This window comes from Lathyrus oleraceus, chromosome 3 (genome assembly GCF_024323335.1).
Source record: "Lathyrus oleraceus cultivar Zhongwan6 chromosome 3, CAAS_Psat_ZW6_1.0, whole genome shotgun sequence".
In the NCBI taxonomy this organism is placed as follows: domain Eukaryota; kingdom Viridiplantae; phylum Streptophyta; class Magnoliopsida; order Fabales; family Fabaceae; genus Lathyrus; species Lathyrus oleraceus.
In genome coordinates this window covers 7,774,514-7,795,320 of record NC_066581.1, presented here as the reverse complement: position 1 = coordinate 7,795,320, position 20,807 = coordinate 7,774,514, and positions in this window count along the sequence as shown.

Here is a 20,807-nt window from a genome sequence, read left to right as displayed (position 1 = left end):
AACTGGAATGGGGTGTGGTTAGCTCTTAACCCTAACATTGAGAGTTAGGGTGAAGCAGATGAAATGGGAAGTGATGGTAAGACCTCACAGCTCTTATCCCTGGCTTGGGAGAGCTTGACTCAAATAGAAAATGTGGGAGTTCAGAATGTAGGAACTCTTCTCCACTGATGACTGACACAACATGATTTTGGGTTCTTATTCTCAATGCATCAACACATGGTGTGTGAGCAAAGTGAATGACACACCGAGTAGCAGGAGATGGATTACACATCTTTTTTATCTGCCAATTGCCTCTTAAGAGGTCTTTACCTGCTTGGCACAAACTTAAACATTCACAAGCATTGCCTCTTAAGGAGGGCTTCAGACAGGTGCCTGCCCACATAACAGGACAGGTCTTCCAGACTACATGAAGTCAGAAGAATTATACCTCAGTGGTTAAGCAACCAAGCAAAGCAAAGCAAGTTCAAATGAACTCTAAGCAACTTAGGTACCTGTGGAAAATCTAAACCAATCAGTTCAACTGTACAGACAAACTAAACAACAGTTAACATCAAACAGACAAACAATGTTCACAATGTGCAAGCCACAAAGCAAAATCAAATGAGTTAGCATCAACCTACAAAACACACAAGTTTTAGTAATCAAGAGCAAACATCAATGCTCAAATGAGGAAGCATCATCAACTATGGACTTGGATATTTAAACCTGAAATCAAAACCCACATGTAAGCCACAAACCACTAGGTCAAAGCCTAGGGTCAAAGATGAAGAAAAAAGTCAAAACAGAACCTCAAATTTAACATGAATCAACCTTATCCAATCAAGAATAAATCTCAGAAAGTCCCACATCAAAATCATTAATCATATTCATTTCATGAGCAAAACATGGCAAGGCATGCAAATGGTAATCACATTGAGACATCAGAAGAAACAAATGCACATCAAATCAAAAATGACTCAAATAATCTTGACAAAACTCATGAGTAAACAGGACATATAACATGATCATCACACAAAAAATTAGAGGCATTGGACATCATTAGGCATGGCAATCACATAGCATAATTCAAACAATCACATGTGTGACACAAATTGTCACACCAAGTTAGCATGAGCATAAAACAGAAATGAATCATGGGAAAAATTTCAAACCAAAGCCAAAATATCACTCAACATGTCTAGAATCCACACACAAAATTTCAGAAGCATTAGATAAGAAACAAGCATGTTATGATCAAATGAATAAGGCAATAGCACAAATGGACACATGTTCAATCACCATAGGACAAATCAATTTTTAATCAGGCACAACTTGCAATTCAATAATCATAAAAAACTAGACAAGATAAGGAACACAGTGCAAAAAATTGGAGATCATTTGGATTAATTTTCAATTTTAAATGATTTTTGGAAGTTTGGAGAAAAATTTGAAAAATGAAATGGAGCCAAGGTATGAAATGTGGAGGGAAAAGGATAATTGGCAAGGCAATTTGAAATATGTCCTTCGCTTAGGTTCGAACCGGTGCCAAATTTGAATATCCAGCGCGCGCCTAAAACGACTGCGTATCAGCATGAAAACCCTAAGCCAGGCGCTACCAGATTTTCGTAGCTAAATCAAAGAACTCGTAGCTAAATGGAAGCAGAGTCCTAGCCAGTTCTGGAAACGCAGAAACTCATGCATGGACGATGAAGATCATGAAGATCTTCATATGAAAATTTCCAAAAAATAAAAAATGTTCCAAAAATGAAAAATGAGCATAGCAATCGGTTCATCATCACACATACATCAAGGATTCACAAATAAATCATGCAAAAACAACATATCCAAGCCAAATCGAAGAAAAGAAAGATTAACATCAAAACTTGAAATGCATGTATCTTTGTGAATATTGCGCCAAATCACTCCAAATTTGTACCAGAATTATCACCATTCAAGGATCTACACAATTAGCATAATGAATTTGAGAATTAAAGAGGTCGAAAAACTGACCTCTTGATGAACAGAACTGGATTCAACTTGCTTCAAGGCTTATGATGCTCCAGAACTCTTCCAATATGCTTAGTGAAGTGAATGATGATGAAATTGAAGCTCAAGGATGCACGAAACCAGCTTAATCTTCAACTTCCATGGATGCTTCAACTTTGAACCTAGCTCAATATGCCACGATTTCTTCCACTTCCACGTCCAAATCTTCTCAACAATGCCATAGGAGGATGAATTGACCAACAGAGGATGCTCTTGTTTGAAGAAATTTGAAAAAAATTTGAGAGAAGAATTTTGGTGATTTTTGTGATTCAGATCTGAAATGTTGCTAATGATGGAAAACAGTTATGATTAAGTATATATACCTCCTACTAATCATGTTTAAAACCAGCTTAAGCCAAATGCAAATGTGATTAGCAAGTTATGGAGTGTTTGTGCAAAAATGAGATTTTCACTTCATGCACCCCCATGCACGTGAATAGTGCTCTTTTCTGGCCCAAATCCAATTAAAAACAGTCCATGGACCCTTTGGAAATGATTTGGTATGCTCATGATCAACCAAAATGACTTTATGCAATTTCCTTCAAAAATCTTCATGAATAAGCCAAAGACCATGCAAATGAAATTTATGCCATGTAATGATATGCTTGGAAAGTACATGTTATAAGGATCAAAATGTAAAAAGAACCACTCATTTTGGAGCTTTGGTTAAAAAGTTATGTCCATTTGAACGTTAAAACACACTTTGCCATGATTGGATCATATCTTCTCAACCACACATGAGAAATTCATGATCTTGGACTTTTTGGAAATGGGAGAGAAAGATCTTAAACTTTCATGTTGGACAAAATTTCATTTGAAGCTTTCTTGATGATGTAATCTTGAGTTGAAGTTGGTCCAAAACCTTGCCATTTTTGGAAAGTTCAAATTACAGGTCACTTGCTATTTTGGGAAAGTCTTGATCTGACTTCAAATTCTTCAATCTTGATGTTTGAAATGTCAAATGAGACTTGTTTGAACATGAATGAAGCATCTCTAACCACTTCCCACCTCCAAATCTACAGTTGACTGGGCAGTTGACTTCTGTTGACTTCTATGGGCCTCAGATGATTTGATCATGCACTGATGAGTTCTGAGCCTTCAATACTTGGCCAAATTGCTTCCAAATGATCTTTGAGTCATGTAAGCTCAATGGAACCACCCTAGGGCTTTGATCTCATGGAGAATGCTCTTGTTGTCTTGCACAGTTGAATCTCCTGACCAGTTCTGACTGATGACATGTAATGGACTATGCAATGACAATGCATTGTTAATGTGATGTTAATGACCTAAAAATGAAATGTATATACAAATGGGAGGTGCAAATTTGAGGTGCTACACCTCGGTCACCATGAAATGGCACTTCTCCCAATTAAGAACAAGATTTGTCTTCACACATCTTTCAAGAATCGTTTCCAAGTTGTCCAAGCATAAACCAAAGGAACCACCAAATACGGAGAAGTCGTCCATTAAGACTTCCATTGTTTTCTCGATAAGGTCGGCAAAAATAGCTTGCACACATCTTTGGAAAGTCGTCGGTGCATTGCACAACCCAAAGGGCATTTTACGGTATGCGAAAATTCCAAAAGGACATGTGAAAGCCGTCTTTTCATGATCGGCCGGGTCAACCGCAATTTGGTTATACCCGGAATAGCCATCTAAGAAACAATAGTATTGTTGCCCAGAAAGTCTTTCTAGCATTTGATCCATGAACGGGAGTGGAAAGTGATCTTTTCGAGTTGCGGTATTCAACCGCCTATAATCAATGCACATACGCCACCCCGTTGCCACTTTTATCGGGATCAACTCATCCTTTTCATTTCGAATCACGGTAATACCACCTTTCTTCGGAACCACATGTACAAGACTAACCCATGGGCTATCCGAAATCGGGTAAATCATTCCCGCATCCAACAACTTAACAACCTCCTTTCTAACAACTTCCTTCATAGTAGGATTTAATCGGCGTTACGGTTGAGCTACCGGCTTAAAGTCCTCTTCCATTAAGATCTTGTGCATGCAATAGGAAGGACTAATTCCTTTGAGATCGGAAAGAGTCCAACCCATGGCTTCTTGATTCTTTTTCAAAACATTGATCAAACGGGCTTCTTCATTCTTTGACAAAAGATTGCTTATGATAACCGGCTTTGCTTCGGTCTCGTCGAGGAATGCATACTTCAAATTAGAAGGTAACATTTTCAATTCAATCGGCAATTTTTCTTCATTAACCTCCTTCTTCAATACTTCCTCCTCAACTTCCCACGGATGTAACTCCTTTAGACTATCAAGTTCCCTTAGGCATTCATCAAGAGCTTTCTCTTCTTCAGTTGTGAAAACTTCAAATGAGTCATCAAGATCTAACTCCATAGGAGATATCTCATGAATATGTTTAGAAACTTCAAAAAGTTGCCTCTTCGATCACATCAATGCGAAAGCTATCACGACTATCCTTTGAATGCTTCATGGCTTCGAATAGATCAAAAGTAACTTCTTCATTTTGCACCCTTACTTTCATCAAACCGTCGTCAACGTCAATCATCACGCGTGCGGTTTTCATGAACGGTAGGCCAAGAATAAGCGAAGCATCGTCATCCTCTTCCATATCAATCACAATGAAATCAACCGGGAAGAAGAATTTGTCAACTTGGACCAATACATCTTGGGCTAACCCATGAGGATGGGTAGTCGACTTATCGACCAATTGCAAAGTCATCCGGATGGCCTTCATTTCAATGTTGCCAAGCCTCTTCACAATAGACAATGGTATTAGATTAATGCTTGACCCCAAATCAATTAGCCCTTTTTCGACATAGACATCACTAATTGTAACCGGCAAAGTAACTCGTTCCGGGTCAACCTCTTTTCTCGGAAGCGTCCGTTGAATGATTGCACTACAACTAGCATCTAGGACAATTGTCTCTTGTTCAGTGTACCTCCGCTTTTTAGTAAGTATATCTTTCATGAATTTCGCATACTTAGGCATTTGCTCCAATGCTTCGGCAAACGGAATGTTCACTTGAAGTTGTTTGAATATATCCATGAACCGATCGTGATGCCGTTCATTCTCTCTCTTAGATGGAGCATGTGGATACGGAAGGTTTTGGATTGGAGTAGCGCCCACTACCTCCTTTCCTTTAGAAACTCTAGAATTCCTCTCTCTTTTCTTTTTTACTCCCTCCACCTTCACTTCATCACTCTTATTTTTTTCAACTTCCACACTTTCTTTATTTTCTACTTCACCATTTTTTTCATTCTTTTCAACTTCTTCCTCACTCCACTCCCCAACTTCAACATCAATGCTATCCTCTATTTTTTTCTCCTCATCTTTTTTCTCATCCTCTCTTTTTTCACTCTCATTAATCAACTCCCTTCCACTTCTCGTCGTTATCACTTTACAATGCTCTTTTGGATTCGTTTGCGTGTTCGCCGAAAAAGATGGTCCGGGTTGTTGTTCCGCTAGTTGTTTAGCAAGTTGACCGACTTGATTTTCGAGATTTTTGATTGCCGCATCGTTGCTCTTTTGATTAGCCATCGACAATTGCATAAATTGTGTCAATGTCTCTTCTAACTTTGAAGTCACGATCGACGATTGTTGAGGTTGGTAAGGATTTTGACGGCTAGAAGTACCACCCCCATAACCTTGGTTATGGTGATAGTTAGCCCTTGGTTGGAACCCTTGATTCCCTTGAAAGTGTTGTTGTTGATTTTGAGGATGTTGTTGATACGGTTGTTGTTGTTGTTGCCTCGGTTGTGTCGCATTACGCGAAAAACCGGCGGGAAAAGACACAGAGCCGCCACCGTGCGTTATTTATCCCAAAGGAGGGAAAAGAAACGCTCGAAGTAAACCTGGAAAGGAATGGTCTCGCGACCAGAGATTGATAGGATCGGGAGTCGGTTATGCGAAGGGAAGGTATTAGCACCCCTACGCATCCGTCGTACTCGACGGGATCCACACTCAAAAAGAATAGAAGAAAGGTTGCTAAAAAGATTGCTCGAAACTGCACACACACTGGAAGGAAACACAGATGAAAGACGGAAGAAAGTAACTCGGCAGGATGTCGCATCCTGGGCCTACGTAGTCTGTCAGATACAGACATCAGAGTCGACGTAGTTCGGGGACATGGGAAACGTGCTCGCTAGGATGTCACATCCTATGCATACGTATCTTCTCTGACTAGAGTAAGAATCAGAGCACTCGTAGCTCGGCTAACACACGCCGAACAAAACACGAACAGGAAACCAACTGCGAATCGCTGGACTTACGTCAGACTCCAACAAACAAACACACACAGGAAACCGACTGCCAATCGCTGGACTTATGTCAGACTCCAACAAACAAACAAGACACAGGAAACCGACTGCCAATCGCTGGACTTATGTCAGACTCCTCACAAGCAATCACACGCAGGAAACCGACTGCCAATCGCTGGACTTACGTCAGACTCCAAACACACACAAGGGGGTTGAAAAAGAAAAAGGGCGCTCGGAGAGATCAGCTCATCTCCTGCCTACGTACCTCATCTGGTATGAGGATCAGGGCGACGTAGTTCCCCTTAACAGGGAAAGAACTTCTAACCTAACCAGAGACTAGGGAGATAACAGACTACTAGGGATACTACAACTCGAGCCTAGAAGTTGTCATGCATACGATCCCTATGTTGAGGTTTCTAATTCTAACTTGCACAGGAAGCAAGCTATCCTAAATAGCACATAATCAAACACAAGCACAAGAGAGCAAGCACACATATGCAAACAATTGGCTCACACAAGGCTAGGCTTTAGTCAAGGGGTCAAATCAACCTCGACAAACAAGCCAACTGGAATGGGGTGCTGTTAGCTCTTAACCCTAACATTGAGAGTTAGGGTGAAGCAGATGAAATGGGAAGTGAGGGTAAGACCTCACAGCTCTTATCCCTGGCCTGGGAGAGCTTTAATCAATAGAAAGTGTGGGAGTTCAGAATGAAGGAACTCTTCTCCACAAATGACTGACTCTATGGACAAGATTTTGGGTTTTTTATTCAAAGTGCATCAACACATGGTGTGAGCAAAGTGAATGACACAACTGAATAGCAGGGGATGGATTACACATCCCTTTTATCTGCCAATTGCCTCTTAAGAGGACTTAACCTGCTTGGCACAAAATTAAACAACCACAAACATTGCCTCTTAAGGAGGGCTTCAGACAGGTGCCTGCCAAAGTAACATGGCAGGTCTTCCAGACTACATGAAGATCAAGGAATTGTACCTCAGTGGTACGCCAACCTCAAGCAAGCAAAGCAAAGTTCAAATGAACTTAAAGCAACTTAAGTACCTGTGGAAACAGCTAAACCAATCAGTACAAAACTCAGACAAACAGTCAACAGTCAATATCAAACAGATAACCCAATATGCAACACATAAGCCATAAACACAAGTGACTTGTCCTCAAAGCCTACAAAACAAGCAAATGTTAGCCAACAACAACAAGTGATCAAGCTCAAATGAAGGAGCAACATCCATCATGGAGATGCCTACTTGAACCTGAAATTCACAACTCAAATGTAAGTAACAAACCACTAGGTCAAAGCCTAGGGTCAAAAGTGAATCAAAAAGCCAAAACAGAACTTGATACTCAACATGGATCATATTTAACCAATTAAGAACAAGTCCTAAAAAGGACCAAACCAAAATCATCATGCAAGTTCATGTAATAGGCAAGAGAAGTCAATGACCAATTCAAGGCACACATTTGAACATTAAGAATGAAAATTCCCAATTAAAACAGAAATGATTCAAATAAATCTAGAAAAATTCATGAGCATTCAACACATCTAACATGATCATCATACAAAAAATCAGAAGCATTAGTGGTCATTTGGCATGGAAATCAAATTGCACAAGTTAGACAACCAAATGTGTGACACAAATTGTCACACCATGCAAACATAGGCAGAACACAGAAATGGTGAATGGGAAAAATACCAAACCAAGCCTAAAACATCCATTAACATGTCTAGAATCAGCATGTAAAATTTCAAGTCCATTGGATTAAAAACAAGCATTTAATGATAGTTTGAACAAAGCAAGGTCATACATGCACACATGATCAATCAACCTAGAGCTAATAAAATTCCAGCCATGCACAACTTTCAAACTCATCATCATTAAATACTAGACATCTCAAGGATTAATTTGCAAAAAATTGGGAGTGATTTGATGCATTTTCCAATTTGTTATGATTTTAGAAGTTAGCATAAACAAATGAAAATGAAATATGAACATGGCATGGCAAGTGGAGGGAAAACATGAAAATATGATGAATATATGAATTATTGCACTCGGCAGGAATCGAAGCATGTAAATATTTGAATTGAGCGCGCGCCAGGTGCCAAAACGACACCGTTTCATATTGAACCCTAGCATTGCCCAGAATCCGACGCTAATCCGTCGCTAGCATGCAAAAAACTGTCGCTAACATGAACATTCACCATCTTCATCATGAAGAAGATGAAGATTCATACGCCAATTTCCAGAAATTCCAGAAACGTCCAGAAGTCAACAAAAATTATATCACTAGCAAGATTTTTCAATGGTGAGCAAGGATCTACAAACATCTAAGCTTAAAACATCAAGATCAAAGAGAATCGACATAAAACATTTTTGCATCTCAAACTTGAATCACTCATAACTCAGTGAATACTACATCATTTCACAGAATTCTCAGAAAACAAAGATCTACACAAATATGTTCATGAATTTGAGAATTGTGAGGTTCGAAACTTGACCTCTTGAAGAACAGCAAGTTGAAAATGCGTGCTACAAGGCTCAGCAATGGTCCAAATCCATTCTATGATTCTTGTGGTGATGATTGATGAAGGAATTGAAGCTCAAACACGTGTGAATCCAGCTTAATTTGAAAACTCCATTGACACCTTCAAGCTTCAAGCATGATTGAATCTGGCACGAATTCTTCAAAATGCACGTTGAATCACACTCTAAACTTCACCAGGATCAAGAATTATGCAAGGAAATGAGTGTTTGTGTGAGGAATTTTGAAGTTCTTTGTGAGAGAAAATTTTGATCAAAATTCCAAATCTAGATCTGAAAATGTGAGTTCTCTTCAATACAGTTGTGATTAAGCTTATATACTCCCTCTTAATTAATCTAAAATCAAACTTAAGCCACGGTTAATTGAGATTAAGAGAATACAAGGTGTGTGCACCAATTTGCATTTTCACCTCATGCATGAGATGTACACGTGAACAGTACACACCAAGGCCCAAATTCACTCAAAATTACTCCATGCACCCATTGGAATTGGAATTACATGCATGTGATCAACCAATTTTGATTTTGGCAAATTTCCTTCAAAAACTTCATGAATAAGCAAGTGATCATATATTCCAATTTCATGCAATGTGATAAGGTATTTGGAAAATTCATGTCATGAGGAGAAATGTGCAAAAAGGAGCACTCAAATTGGAGTCTTGGTTCAAAAGATGTGGCCATTTGAATTTTCAAGCACAATTGGCAATGATTTGATCATAACTCCTTAACCATTCATCATAAATTCATGATCTTGGACATTTTGGAAATGGGAGAGAAATATTTTCAACTTTCATGTTGGACAAAAATTCATTTGAAGCTTCTTTGATGTTGGAAAGTTGAGTTGAAGTTGGTCAAAAACTTGCCATTTTTGGAAACTTGAAATTACAGGTCATTTTCCATTTTTGGAAACTTTTGATCTGGCTTCAAATCCTTCAAGATAGATGTTTGACATGTTGATTGAACCTCTTTGGGACATGAATGAAGTGTCTCAAACCATTTCTCCACCTCCTAGCCCTTAGTTGACTTGCAGTTGACTTTTATGGGCCCCAGATGACCTGAAACTGCACTGTGGACTTTGAGCCTTCAACACTTGGCCAAATTGCATCAAAATGAACCTTGGGTCATGCAAACTCTCTAGAACAACCATAGGGCCTTTATCTCATGGAAAAACCCTTTCTCTCTTGCACAGATGAATCCTCCTAATGCCAGTTATAGTTGACTGAATACAATGCAATGTGCCATGCAATGTTAATGCAATGTTAATGACCTAAAAATGAAATGGATGTACAAGTGGGGGGTGGAAATTTGAGGTGCTACAACTTCCCCTATTCAATCAACTAGGAACCTGAACGGATAAGAGCAACGGTTGTCAGACCTTCAAGGTAAACAGGGATTGAATACTAAAAGAACCTGGAATTTGCACTCTGCGGGAGATGAACAAGATATTTACAACAGGAACCAGACAAGACGTTTACCGACGACTCTATTGGAGATTTTGAAAGGATACAAAGAAAGGATACAACCAGACGCCAATGGACGAATGGGAAAAACTCGACGTTTACCGACACCAACGTAGAGGTGACCAGACATCAACGGATGAATGGAAAAAGATACAACCAGACGTCAACGGACGAATGGGAAAAACTCGACGTTTACCGACACCAACGGAGAGGTGACCAGACATCAACGGATGAATGGAAAAAGATACAACCAGACATCAACGGACGAATGGGAGAAACTCGACGTTTACCGACACCAATGGAGAGGTGACCAGACATCAACGGATGACTGGGAAGACTCAACCAGACATCAACGGATGAATGGGAGAAACTCGATGTTTACCGACACCAACGGAGGGGTGACCAGACATCAACGGATGAATGGAAAAAGAAAAAGGGGTGAGGTGTTACCGGTTAGTAGGTAACAAGCTCGGGGAGAAGGAATATCTAGGACCGGTGCACGGGTGAGAGATATCAATCAACCAAAACATCCGAGGAAAACCTGAAGAGGCATGTTTCGACTCAGGAAAAAATCTGACTCCACAGGGAACCAAGGTCGCAACAGGGAGCAGACAGGAAGGAACACCAAGGATACCGGGTTGTAGGCATATAACAGGTGACCGACCAAGGCGTGAATTGGTTTGTGTTCCAAAACACTCATCATCCTGAAGAGAGCTAGAAAAGCAATCTTGTTAAAGGATGGACATTCGATTCCACAAGGAATACGAATCTTACTCAGTTGGGGAAACAAACAAAGGATTCAACCAAAGAGTGCATGAGATATATTATCTATAGCCGTCAAAACGTAGATAATATACTCGCAAGGAAGATTATCCATAACCAGGTCGTAGGTTGACAAAGGATAAATCGACCGAAATCGTGAATTGGTGTGTGTTCCAAAACACTCATCATCCTGAAGAGAGCGAAAGCACACTTGTTAAAGGATGGACCTTCGATTCCACAAGGAATACGAATCTTACTCCACTAGGAAGGACAAGACTTCGACCAAAGAGTGCATACGATATATTATCTATAGCCGTCAAAACGTAGATAATATACTCGCATGGAAGATTATCCATAACCGGGTTGTAGGTTGACAAAGGATAGATCGACCGAAATCGTGAATTGGTGTGTGTTCCAAAACACTCATCATCCTGAAGAGAGCGAAAGCAAACTTGTTAAAGGATGGATATTTAATTCCACAAGGAATACGAATCTTACTCAACTGGGAAGGACAAAACTTCGACCAAAGAGTGAATGAGATATATTATCTATAGCCGTCAAAACGTAGATAATATACTCGCATGGAAGATCATCCAGAACCGGGTTGTAGGTTGTTAAAGGATAAATCGACCGAAAAGAGAAACAATCGTTACCAACAACAACAGGGTAGACGAGAGATGACTCACTGGGGATAAATTGCGCGAACAAGGCAATTATCCAAACAACTGGGGTAGAATGAATATTCGGTTCCGCAAAGGGACAACGAATCTTACTCGACTGGAGGAAACACGAAGGGCTTCGACCGAAGAGTGCATGAGATGTATTATCTATTGTAACACCCCAAAATTTGCCCTCCTCATTCATGCATTCATTTAGCATTTCATATTGCATTTCATCATGTCAATCAGAATTAGATCCAAGAAACTAAAAAAAAAAAAAAACGAAAAAAAAAACGAATAAATAAATAAAAAAATAAATAAATAAATAAAAATAATAATAAAAAATAAATAAAATATAATAGAAAAAACTTGGACTTGGACCTCTCTCATTTGAGCCCACAAAGCCATGAAATTCAGTCTATAAATACCAAGGCTTCACTTGAGAAAAAGGAAGAGAAGCAAAACACTCTGAGGTTTCCTTGGAACAAAACCCTGGGGAAAAAGATAGTGAGAGAAGAGCTAACAGAGTTCAGAGCAGCCTCCAAACCCTGAAGGGAACTCAACTGCACAGAATCACCTCTGCCTCACATAAACCCTAAAGATTGTTTTGTAAACCTCACGGGTGCAACTCAATTTCAATCAAGCTCTCCAATCAGGTTTGCCTTTATTCCCATTACCTTTTGCTTTGAAGTTGAATACTCTAAATGTTTGAGGTATGATGGATGAATTTCATTAGGTTTTTGCCCACGGGTTCATAATTATGTATGAATGTATAAATAATGCCTTGAATGCTTAATCGTTTAATTTCTGAAGTGTATGCCACAGGGTTTGAGGTTTCTGAAACCATACTATTATCCATGAAAAAGATGCTTATGGTGTTTCACTAACCCTTTTGTTGAGTTTTTGTGAAGGCTCACATGACTTTTGCAGAGATGGTTTGCGTGGTTTTCCCACTTTATTTATGGGATACCCCCCTGGAGGTTCATTCCAATTACCTGTACTGACTCACCTTTCTTTGATGGCATTAGCTTGGGAGATCCCTGGGTTTCTTACTCCTTTAATTGTTGTTACTTCGGATCTTTATCCGTGTGGTACTTTTACCTCTTTTCCGCATTTTATCGCTTTCTTAGTTGGAAGACCTCGATAGGAGGCATTTGTTTTCTTTTGTTTATTTACTTCTGAGCCCCTTGTTGGCACATTTACTTTATACATGTTTGTTTTGTATGTGTTCGTATCCCTGCAGGTAGCGCGGTTCCTTCATCAAGGACTGCCTTTTTGCCCTTGAGCATCCCAAACCCTAAAACCCAAAGCAACACGTTAACTCCTTCTACTACAGGCGAGTAAGTCTCCAAAGGTCGAGCATCCGGTAGATTGCGTAGTGACGTCGTTCGTCCAAAACCCAATCCATAACCCCGTAGTTAGCCGAACTACGGCTTGCTCTGATTCTCATTCAGATGAGATACGTAGGCATAAGACGCGATGTCTTAGCGAGCACACATCCCCCTAACCCATAGGTCAGCCGAGCTACGAAGACTCTGATTCTCATATTCAGATGAGATATGTATGCAGTGGATGCGACATCCGCGCGAGTCATTTTCATTTAACCCTTTTTTTTTTGTAAACAACACAAGATAAACTCACACCCTTTAGACAAGAACTACAAAAATGGATCCCGTAGAGTACTACGGATGTGTAGGGGTGCTAATACCTTCCCTTCGCATAACCGACTCCCGAACCCAAGATTTGGTTGCGAGACCCCGTCTTGTCCTTTCCTTTCCCTCCTTTGGGATGAATAACGCACGGTGGCGACTCTTCTGTCATTTTCTTTCGCCGGTTGTTTTTTTCGCGCACTGTATTTTTCAGGTTGCGACATCTATAGCCGTCAAAACGTAGATAATACTCTCGCATGGAAGATTATCCATAACCGGGTTGTAGGTTGACAAAGGATATATCGACCGAAAAGAAAGGCATCGGGATACCAGACTAAGTATGTAAAGATGACCAATCAAAAGGGAAACCACAAACATTACCGGCAAACGGTGAATGAAAGAGGACCCACTGAGGATAAAATGGCTTACTCGGAGCAATTATCCAAAAGGAAGGGGAAGGCCCGCTGGGGATAAGATTGCTTAATCAAAGCAAATATCCAAAAGGGAAAAGGACTACCAATACCGAAAACTGGATAATGATAACCACAAATAGGGGTTTACATCTACCGGTTCGTAGGTAGAAAACCACGGAAAAGTAACCGTCATCGACTTGGATGAGCACAAGGGTTAACTCCACAAAGGGGAGAAAAGAGGGTTCACATCTACCGGTTAGTAGGTAGAAGACCACAATAATCTGCTGAGAAATAGAATGGGAGAAAATAGGATTTACAACTACCGGGTAGTAGGTAGAAGACCGCAAAAATCCGCCAACAACCAGAATGAACCCCAAAGGTTACCTCTACTAGGGGATGAAAGTAGGATTTATAACCACCGGTCAGTAGGTAGAAAACCGTAAAGATAGGACTTACAACTACCGGTTAGTAGGTAGAAGCCAGCAAATTCCGCTGAGGATAAGATTAATGAGTGCTGGTTAGTGAGCAACTATTCATTTATACCACAGGGAGGCACAAGAGACGGCTAATAGGAAGCCAATTTAGGATCGATCCAAAAAGGCAAACTGAATCAAGACTCATCCTAATGAGGAAAGAACTCAATAGGGAAAACCCATCCCGTTATGTGTGTAGGGAGGGAACGGAAACAACCGTCATCCACGAGGATATAACTCAGTGGGGAGTGCAGAAGGAAATGGTAGATACTTTCTGCTTAAGGGGCTGACTCTATATGGAGAGATCAGACACACCAACATCTGCTTGGGGAGATCTACTGAGAGATCTGTATCACCAATTAGCAGGAGACAACAATCAACAGATACATGGCAAAAGATGCAACATGAGTATCTGAATGTTATGATTATGCATGTATGCATTATGCATGAGGAATGTATGACGAATGCTGACAAACAGACATGTTTAACACACATAGGTCCAGGAATCAACCATCCGGTACTACTCTTCCAGGGGGAAGGCCAAAATCACCAGAGAGCAAAGAAAAACCTGCTGGAGACTGGGACATCAGGGAACCACCACATCCTGCAGGGGAGAAAGGCCACAAGAGGCTTCCGGAGGGATCATCAGTCACAATCGGAGAAAAAGTTCAATGCACAGGCAGACACTGCCACAACAGCAACTCATGCTGGGGATCAGAGATACCAAGAAGCAACCAGATCTCTGATGGGGATAGGTAGAGTTCATCATGCTAACAACTCCGCTGAGGAATCTATCCGAGGAAGTGACGGAGCACTGAGATGTCAATCCACCAAATACCGAATCTTCACAAAAAAACACCCATGCTGGGGAGAGGAGAGGACTGCTCTGTTGGAGAGAAGAACGTTGAAGTCTTCAACAAACACTCTGCTTGGGAACTGGCCCACAAAAATGTTCAAACAGCAACCTATTGGGGATGACCCACAATAGGGCTCAAACAGCACTCTACTGGGGATGACCCACAATAGGGCTCATATGGCTTGGAGGAAGAATGTTGCACTGCCGGGGAAATGAAGATGGACAACTTCAAACAACACTGCACTGAGCACCTTCGCTGAGGAGAGACCATGAAAGGTTCTACAGGAAAAAAGATACAGTTATGTCAGAGATATGAACAAACGTCTTACCCTGTTGGGAATCATACCACCCTTGGGAGAGCATTGCAGATCTCCTAAGTATCCTTCCATCATCGTGAATGTTCACTTTGTTTAAGAACAATTTTGTGAAAGATTTGTTTATTTTGAAAACAATGATATTTTATCAATTAAGACATGCAAAACATTTGTTGAGTTGAAACAAATAAGAGTGCAAATAATTGGATAAAAGCTCAAATTGATTTGATGGAATGGTAGTCTGCGAATGGCAAGACTCCATAGATTTGTACAAGTTTGAAATCGGTGATATATATTGGAGAGGGCTACATTGAACATAATGACCATTTCTCCACCAATTCCGAATTTCGATGTATTCGAAGCTTCAGTCGACGACGAATCAAGAATTTTCTGGCGGATGACAGATGTAGAACACAGCCTTGTCAGGATGCAGTTACTTGCCAAATCCCTAATTTTTGCCTAGATTGCCCAAGTGTGAGGTACTCAATCTAGCGGGATGCAAATTCTTTTTTCAATGTCTCTAACTTTTGCCTGGATCGCCCTTTCGGGTTTTCAATCCACCGAGACGCTCCTTTTTGCCTAAGCCGCCCTTTCGAGGGTTCAACTTAGCGAGCTATTCTGCTTTTTTTTCTAGGCGAAGTATTTCTTGACTGCATCTGAATTCACAGGACGAGTGAAATTCTCCCCGTCCATTGTTGTAAGTGTCGAAGCACCGCCTGAAAAGGCTCTCTTGACAACATATGGACCTTCATAGTTTGGAGTCCACTTGCCCCTGGAATCGGGCGTGAAAGACAAGACTTTCTTGAGCACAAGGTCACCTTCTCGGAACATACGAGGCTTGACCTTCTTATCGAATGCTTTCTTCATTCTCTGCTGATATAACTGACCATGACACATGGCAGTTGATCTCTTCTTTTCGATCAGATTCACTTGGTCCTAACGACTCTGAATCCATTCAGCATCAGTCAACTTGGGATTTGAGGGTGCTATTATTCTTTTGTTTCTTTTTTTTTTTTTTGATTTTGATTTTGCTTTTGAGTTTTCACCCTCCTCTTTTTTTTTTTATTACATTTGTAATGCCATGTTGGACTGTTTTGCTGATTCTCGAGATGCAGCTGAGTGATCTTCTTTTCTTGCTCAAGAAGTCGGGAAATCTCATCAGGAATCCCTTCAACATCATCTTCCTCTACTTCGAATACAGGGAATTCACAATTGGGAGATGGGGTTGGATCATTATGTTCAATGGGTTTTAGAATCAACCTGCATAATGATTTTGATATGAAAAGCTTTTTGGAAATCAAACAAGGCAACCATTATGCAAATGAAAAGATTGCTTTTATTCTTGTTTTTAGGGTTTTTTGTGATCACCAATTTCATGCAAAAAGCGAAAAGGGAAAACAAATGGAAAAACAAATGTTTTAACATGCTTTTATTGGATGAAAATATCATTGCACAAATGTTGCCAACAATGTCATCACTTCTCCTTTTGGCATGGGAGAAGGGTTTTTAAACAAAGTGATTATTACTCTGACTTATGAATGACTGTAGGAACACCCACAACGACCCAATTGCGACAGATCCCTCCAAGGATGACAAATGTTTGTATCTTCTGCATCAACAGCTTCGCTACTCTGATTGACGTGGATAAAACCTCCACTTCTGAACAACCCTTTTTCGTTGAAGACCTCAGAAGAAAAGCCCACGCCAAACCGGGACTTGCTGTATTCAAGCTCGATTAACATTGGGACCTAAGTCCTCAAAGCTCATAATACCTGATCTCATAAGGTCTTGAACCTTAATCTTCAGCTGAAAGCAACTATCCACGTCATGACCAGGAGCACCCGAATGATACACACAATGCTGATCAGGCTTATACCACCACCGAGGGTTGACGGGTATAGCTGGCGGGTCTCTGGGAGTAATCAAGTTCCTCTCTATCAAAGAGGGATACAGTTCTGCGTATGACATAGGGATCGGATCAAAAGTGATCTTCTTCCTCTCATTACTCGTACTAGCTTGATTACCATTGTGAGGCTGGTAAGCCTGCTGTTGAGGATGATGTTGTTGATGTTGAGGTTGAGTTGCTGTAATAGTCACAGCAGCAGCCTGACGATACTGTCCTCTGTTCCCATTCCTCCGACGGTGCACAGCATTGGTTTCACCCTCTCCCCTTCTGGATGCCCGAGAGGATGGCTTTTTAGAACTCGAAGAACCTGAAGAGCCAGGATCTTGTATCTTTCCTGCCTTGATAAGACTCTCTGTTCTTTCTCCACAAATAACAACATCAGAGAAGCTACCGAACGGGCAACTTCCCATCCGGTCCATGAACACTCCTTGTAAGGTCCCGATGAACATATCGGTCAACTCCCTTTCCAGCATAGAAGGTTGCACCCTGGCAGCTAATTCACGCCATCTATGGGCGTACTCCTTGAAACTCTCGCCTGATTTCTGACACAAGCTCTGTAACTGTGTTCGGCTCGGAGCCATGTCCATATTGTGCTTGTATTGCCTCAAAAAGGCTTCACCCAAATCCCTCCAACTTCTGATGGACTCTTTTTTCAACTCCATGTACCAGTCCAAGGAAGCTCCAGACAAGCTATCCTGGAAAAAGTACATCCACATCTTTTCATCGTCTGTGTAGGCCGAGATCTTTCTGTAGTAGGCCTGCACATGCGTGCGAGGACAAGAAGTGCCATTGTATTTGTCAAAGGAAGGCGCTTTGAACTTATAAGGGATTCTCAATCCATCAACCAAGCCCATATTTTTCACATCGAACCCCAAAGAGTTCTGACACTCCATGGCTCTAATCTTTTCAGCTAAAGCATCAACGTTTTTGTCCCTCTCTTCAACCCTTACAATCTCGTCTTCATCACTGAGCAGGGTGAACATATCTTCCTGCCTATCAACCAGGGGAGCAGGATGGCGAACCGGAGCACGGGTTGCTCTGACATTAACAGTCTTTGCAGCAAGAGGATGTCCATTGATTCTGATACCCCTCAATTCATCACCCACAGCATAATCATTGGCGGGAATAGTAGCAGCAGCAACATTATCACTCACAGGGACACCCACTGGTGAAGCACGGCTGGCAGGTGGAATCACAGCTTCCTGTCTCTGGGCTAAGGCACGCGGCTCCTCTTGCCCTTGAACGACCCCTTGCATCATGGTCATGAATTGGGCCATGTTAGCCCTCATCTCAGCCAACTCTGCCTGAACTTGATCCATATTCCTCTGTTGATTCAACCTGGTAGCGTAGCGGTGCGGATGTTGATCAACAATCCTGCCTAAAACAGGAACCAGAGTGAGAAGCCTCGTTCAAGAACACCTGTTATGCAAAATGATATGGGTATGATGCTTATGATGCGTATGATGCACATGATATGTTCATTTCTCAGGCATTCGAGAGCCTAATTCATCTTTCAAGAAATGGCAACCTGCAACAATGGACAACAAAGAAACAACCTACACAGGATAATGAGCACAAGGTGAAACATCAACAACCTCATCTATAGACATGAGCAACAAGGATCATACAACATAAGTTCAAGAAACCAAATGATCAGAATACAACAAATGAATCCCATCCAACAATCCTGGAGGGTGATTCTCAACACAAACAACAGATACAATCTAAGAAAGATAGCCTCCCGGAATAAGAGTCTTCAGATACTGGCACTGGTCTATCAACAGGTCACATTCTGAACACTCAGGCAGAGGAGTGAGCTTCTCCTTCAGTTGTCTTCTGAGCTTCACAACTTCTCCTCCAAGCTGGCTCTCTGATGCATCTCTCAAGTCTACCTCCTTCTTCAATTGGATGTCTTTGTCTCTGAGCTGCTTTTCCAAGTCTCTTATCTTCTTCTGATAATTGGCTTCAGCTTTCTGCAACCTCAAGCACTCACGGTGTTCTTCATTCAATAATGTCTCTATCTCCTCATAAGACCTCTTCTTGCTCTTCAATCTGCTAGCATCTTCACCTTGCATGCCTTTGAGTTGATGAGCCAAGTTCAACTTATCAGCTTTGGCTTTGTAAAGCTCCATCTGGATATCTTGTTCCTTCTCTTTCAACCGACGATTCTCCATTAAGGCTTGTTTGTAGTGCTCAGTAGGCACATTCTCAGAAAGGATTAAAGGTGGTTGTTCTTGCAATGGCTCCATCCTATCATAGGGCAACAATAAAGTCTCAACTCTCTCCTTGACCCAATCAAGGTAAGCAGGCATAGCAACTGCAAACTTCTTCCCTAACACAGCTCCATCCTTGACGCCAATATCCTTCCAAGCCCTTCCCACTTGCTCCAATCTAGCTGGGTCACTCCGCTTCTCAAAATACACACTCTCAGCTATCTCAGCATCTAGTGGTCTCCCATTCATGACAAACCCCAACTGACGAAGAGAAAGAACCGGGTTGTAATTGATGCAACCCTTAGTCCCTATGAGTGGCACATTACGAAACTCTCCACAACTCATGATGACACTACGCACATTCAATCTGTAAGCTTGCCACCTGATGTCATAGGATGTGAGAGACATAACCCTCTGAGTCCATTTATGAGTGTTCTGAGCATCCACAAAAGGTCCACTGGTTGGCAGCAAGGACAAGAACCATCTGAGTAGCAACGGGAGACAGCCCCTGATAGCTCCACCCTTACCATGCCTGCTGTGTATAGCATAGTAAGTGTCAGCTAACAAAGTAGGAACTGGGTTTCCTCCAATGAAAATAGTGATAGCAGCAAAGTCCACAAAATTAGGCATACTCGGGAACAGCACAACTCCGTAGATCATAATAGCCAACTGAGCGTTGAAAGCTTCCCAATTTCCTTTCTTTGCTTCTTCTTTAGCCATCCTCACCAGGTACTTCAAAGGCAAACCCACAACATCCCCACTTGACTTCCAATTGTCACTCACTTCTTTGATACTCAAATAAAGAGCTATGGCAACAACCCTGAAATCAACCTCCTTTGGCACATCTAGGAAAGGCACCTGGTATTTGATCGGGACATTCATCAGGATGGAGTACTCTTCAAGAGTGGGTGCTAACTGATAATCCTGAAAGGTGAAACAACGGAGCTCTGGGTCATAAAACTGTAGAAGAGTCTGCAACGGCACTGGATCTACCACCATCTTCAACAGTGTCAACAAATCCCCATATTGATCAACAAACACCTTCTGATTACCGTCGGTCACAAGATTGCTCAACTCTATCAAAGATGTCAATGGCTCACGGTGAAAAATGTAGCTGCAAGTCTTCCTCTTCAACTCTGGAACGGTTGCCATCTCTCACAGTGAACAGACTCCTGAATGAACCTGAGAAATGATATGCATGAGGAGATTAGCTTTATTTTTTATTTTATTTTTGATTTCTTTTTTTTATTGCATTATTTTTTTGAAAATAAAC